The following is a 5,612-nucleotide window of genomic DNA, read 5'->3' on the forward strand; positions in this document are numbered from 1 at the left end:
TCATAGGGGGAAAAAGAGAGAGGCAAATCAGGAAACAGAGTCTTAACTATGGAGAACAAATTGGTTACCAAAGGAGAGGTCGGTCAGGAGATGTGTTAAATTCATGATGAGGAGTAAGGAGTGCAATTGTTGTGATGAGCACAAGTTGTTGTATGTAAGTATTGAATCACTAATTTGTACACCTGAAACTCCTATTACGTTGTATGTCAACTAAATGGAATTTAAATAAAAACTAAAGAAAAACTTTACAAAACTTTCCCATTATGTATCCCTCAGCATGTAATTCTTATATTTCTTTCATCTTTTGTCTCTCTTATTCTAAGGCATATTCCTTTATGTGTTGAAAAGTATTATTTCAATTGATATGCTGATTTTGTAGCAAATTTTAATTGTATCTAGACTATTCTATATGTGACAATTCTAAGTTTTAGTGTAATTATATTTTTTAAGAGAACTGTGGAATGCTTCAGAAATGTCCATGCTATCTTTGCCCAGAGGCCATGCTTATCTACTCTGTATAATTCCAATTTTAGTATATGTGCAGCTAAAATGAGCATATAATTATCTTAGTTTTATAGCTATTATTTTCCTGGAAATTTTGTCCATATTTTTAATTTACAACAATACAAATATAGATTACAATATGTATGTTTGTGCATAATTTTCAATAGGACATTTAATAAATATATTATGTGTATTTGTTTTAGATCATTGCCTTGATGTCTTGGGCCTATTCATGTAACTGTGAGAAATAGAACTTTGTTATTCTGAGTGCTGAACTCTTGGAGACCTTGGGCTAGTAATTTACCTTCCATGTTTTTTTTTTAAATCTAAAAAATTGAAACAATAGCAGTTTATTGTATTTAATATTGAAAAGAATTAAAAACCAATCCAGTTTTACTTTAATTAACAAAAACACTATAGACCCTTGGTGATAAAACTAGAGAGAAAAATTTGAGAATTTAATCAATCAGAAGAGGTCCAGATTAATTTTTACAGGTGTTTTACTTTGATTAGCCCACCACTTCTTTTTCTGAACAATGATTTCATGGCTAAAATTGTAAGAGTTTTTATAAGTCCTAGTTTCTTTGCTTTAAAAATATAACTAGCTTGAGTCTTTTTCACTAAGAACTTAGTTTTGAATAACTTTCTTTTATGTTTCTGGTTTGTTTAATTGTATGATTTATATTGCATTATGAATAGTTTCCCAGAGGAAAAAAAAACAATGTTTAATGAGTCTTCATTCATGCTTAACACTTTTGGGTTTACAAAAAGACATCCTCACCAAGATGTTAAACAGCTTCACAATCTTGGATACTGATTAATTTTTGAAATACTCTGGGAAATTTCTTCTCATGTTTTTTTACCCCTTCATCTCCTCTAAACCTCCCTTGCCCCATATTGGCTAATTTCTAAGATTCAAGAATACAAATGTTCCTAGAAAAAGGAATTAACTTAAACTCAAAGTGTTATATCAATAGACATTCTTGAACTGTGGCCTAATTAATTGCAAGTGTCATCATATTAATTGGACAGGAAAAGGATCTGGGATTTGATCTTATTAGGCAGATATTATTATTATCTAGATATTATTATTAGGCAGAGATAGATACTTGAGATCAAACTTAAACATTGGAAGGAAGCCCTATTTGGCAGACAGGCACCATATTTGATTGTCAAGGCAACTTGTGGTTATTTACACAAATAGTTAACAGGAGAGAGTCTATGGTGGAGGAACATCATGTTCTCCAAAGTAGGTCAGAGTACATGTCCATTGAATCAAGAAGCAGATATCATTCAGAACACAGTCAAGCAGACTTACTTTAGTATCAGGAAATGGGTCACCTCATAACAAGGCAGACCTTGATTTGGGAAGATTACTAAGATTTCCTAGACTCAAGAACAGGGAACAAGATAAGTATTCAGTTATCAAATCTAGGGAAAAGTGGTAATGAGTCTTGAAAATAATGCAGAAGCCCAATGGAAGATATGATACAAGGAACACAAACTCAAACATCTACAGTGACTAGACAGAAAACACAAGTGTGTAAATCAGGCCAAGTTTATGATCCTAAATGATGAATGGATAAAGAAGATGTGGTGTGTGTGTGTGTGTGTGTGTGTATACACTCAGCAATGAAGAAAAATGAAATCTTGCTGTTTGCAACCACATGGATGAAACTAGAGGGTATCATGCTAAGTGAAATAAGTCAGAGAAAGGCAGATATACAATTTCACTCATATGTGGAATTTGAGAAACACAACATATGAATATAGGGGAAGGGAAGGAAAAATAAGATAACAGAGAGGGAAGAAAACCATGAGACTCTTAAATACAGAGAACAAACTGAGGGTTTCTGTAGAGGAGGTGGGTGGGTGATAGGCATCAAAAAGGGTACTTTTTAGGATGAGCACTCTGTGTCATATGTAAGAGATGAATTACTGGGTTTACTTCTGAAGCCAAGACAACACTGTATGTTAACTAACTTGAATTTAAATATAAAAAAGAATATCTTTCTTATATACATTGACATATGTTAATTATTTCTCAATAAAGCTAGAAAAAATCCACATTTTCTTCATTTAATATCTCCCCCACCCCCCAAAAAAAGTAATAAAGAGGCCTGTGATGAATTAGAAAGCAAACGTCTCATATAAAAACATTTAAACTAAGAAAATATGTTTGTATACAAACATAATATGACTGCTGGCCAAATTCAGCTTGCAGGACACCTGTACATGGACCGTTGTCAAATGATTGATAACAGAGGTCTTCTAAAAAAGCTTTGATAAGAATAGGAAGAGTACACAGGAGTAGGCACTGGATAGTCTAAAGGGCAGAGAAAGAAGCTGGAATGATCTAACATGAGTTTCACCAACTTCACAAATTTTTCACAAATTGATATCCTTAGTCATAAGAAATTTAGTCTAGGTGAGGAAATAAAATATATACTGAGGAAATGTATGAATGCTATACAAAGAAGCATATCAACAAGTGTAAATTAATTAATGCAAAGGGGATGCTGAATACATTTGTGACGAGAGTCAGATGGAATTAGTCTGAAAAATTATGTATAGGGTAAATTTTGAAACCAGTTTTGAAAGAAATAATGAGCAGGCCAAAAGAAATGTTGAGAGAATATTGATAGCAAAAGATAAAACTTATTTAAAGACACATAAAAAGAAGTACATCACATAGCAGAAAGAGCCTTAATTGGGAGTCAAATAGACCTAGATTCTAGTCTTGATTTTGGTACGAATTCTCTATGTGGTTTTGGGTAAGTCAGTGTCCCTAAGTTCCTGGTGTTCAAGCAAACCATAGATCATAAGTGCAAATTTCCACAAAGACCAAATAGCTAAATGAGTGAAGGAGAAGTGGAGACATGTCTAACTAAAGCTCATATGCCTTGTTTAAGCAGACAGAAATAACTGAGCTTCAGATGTTTGTGACTAAGTGGTAATGTATATTCAATATTTGAATTTTTGTAGAGAATTAAATAATTCCAATTTTTATGTGAAATATTTCCATTTTAATTGTTGACAAGGAATTTACACTAAAACAACACAAAGACCAAATAAAATATTTTCATAAGCCACTAGTCTGCAATCTCTGGACTAGATAGATTCAAAGGTTCCTTCCAGATCTTTTTGTTTAAGGATTCATGGCATTAAATATTGGATTCAGTAAAATGGAAGGAGATGCCCTTAGTTCTTGGGCTCTTTCATATAGTAGAATGACTGAAAGCATGGAAGTTGGAATCAGACAGCCTGGCTCTGCCTAAGTGTGTGATCTTGAGCAAATTATATAATCTCTGCACTTCAGTTTAATCTTATATAAAATAAGAATAATAACACTAATTACATCATAGTGTTGTGAGGATTAACTGAGATGTTACATGTGGAATTAGCTATTATTAGCAAGAAAATGTTATTTATGACAAACCATTTTCCTAACTGAAGGTAAGATGAATTAAACACAAGGAGATGACTTAGAACCTATACTCCTATAAATGAGTGGCTATAAAAATGAAAACAAATGACAGATATGAGAGACATTATGAGAAGAGAATTGTTAAGACTTGATAATAGATTGAATGTAGGAATGCTACAATGCTTTGTATATAGTTACAAAATTCTAAGCAGTTACACTTTCAAGAGTTGATGACTGGTATTTGGAAGAATTTAATTAACTTGAAAATCTAGACTTTTTATTTTTAATTCTATTTATTTGTTTATTTATGTTTTGCACAATGATATTTTTAAATTTATTTATTTTTATTTTTTATTTAAATTCAATTTAGTTAACATAGTGTGTAGTATTGGTTTCAGGAGCAGAATTTAGTGATTTATCATTTACCCATGACACCCATTGCTCATTCAGAAAAGTGCCTTCCTTAATGCCCATCACCCGCCAATAGCACCTGTCAGTTTGCCCTCTGTATTTAAGAGTCTCTTATGGTTTGTCACCCTCTGTTTTTATCTTATTTTTCTTTCCCTTCCCCTACTTTCATCTGTTGTGTTTCTTAAATTCCACACGAGTGAAATCATTTATCTCTTTCTCTGACTGATTTAATTTGCTTAGCATAAGCATAACCCTCTCGTTCCATCCACGTTGCTGCAAATGACAATATTTCAGTGTGTGTGTGTATGTGTGTGTATATATATGTGTGTGTGTGTGTGTATATATATATATTTGGCTCTTGTCAACAACTTGGGCTCTTTCCATAATTTGGTCTATTGTCAATAGTACTTCTGTAAATATTGGGGTGCATGTTCCCTTCAAATCAGCATTTTTGTATCTTTGGGTAAATACCTAGTGGTGCAATTGCTGGGAGGTAGGGTAGTTTTATTTTTAATTTTTTTGAGGAGCCTCCATACTGTTTTCCAGAGTGGCTGCACCAGTTTACATTCACACTAACAGAGCAAAAGTGTTCCCTGTTCTCCTCATCTTCACCAAAATCTGTTGTTGCCTGAGTTGTTCATTTTAGCCATTCTGACAGGTGTGAGGTGGTATCTCATTGTAGTTTTGATTTGTACTTTTCTGATGATGAGTGATATTGAGCATCTTTTCATCATCATCTGGATGTCTTCTTTGGAAAAGTGTCTATTCATGTCTTCTGTCCATTTCTTCACTGGATTATTTGTACTTTGAATGTTGAGTTTGATTAATTCTTTATATATTTTGGATACTAATCCTTTATCTGGTACTGACATCTCTTTTTGTAATGAAAGAGTGCTTCCAAAATTTAACGTGTTCTTTAAAAATGGCCATGTTTGACTGACCCGGGGAAGATGGCGGCATAGGAGGACGCTGGGTTGACTGTGTCCTGCTGATCACGTAGATTCCACCTACACCTGCCTAAATAACCCAGAAAACCACCAGAAGACTAGCAGAACAGAGTCTCTGCAGCCAAGCGCAGATGAGAGGTCCATGGAAGAGGGTAGGAAGGGTGGCAAGGTGGTGCGTGCTACATGGACTGGCGGGAGGGAGCCGGGGTGGAGGGGCAGCCCACCTGCAAAGCAAAGCCCCCGAGTCTGACTTGCAAAAGTGGACGGGCCGGATGGAGTGTGTTCTGACAGCAAGCGGGACTTAACATCTGGAACGTTATAAG

The 5,612-nt window shown here is 34.2% G+C and overlaps 1 non-coding gene across 1 annotated transcript; it reads right to left on the minus strand.

Moving 5' to 3' along the window:
• Positions 1-450: 450 nt before the first annotated feature.
• LOC123595516 lies at positions 451-555 on the minus strand. Its single transcript, XR_006711215.1, has one exon. It is a non-coding gene; the product is annotated as a U6 spliceosomal RNA (small nuclear RNA).
• Between the last annotated feature and the right edge of the window lie 5,057 nt (positions 556-5,612).

Source organism: Leopardus geoffroyi, chromosome X (genome assembly GCF_018350155.1).
Source record: "Leopardus geoffroyi isolate Oge1 chromosome X, O.geoffroyi_Oge1_pat1.0, whole genome shotgun sequence".
Classification (NCBI taxonomy): domain Eukaryota; kingdom Metazoa; phylum Chordata; class Mammalia; order Carnivora; family Felidae; genus Leopardus; species Leopardus geoffroyi.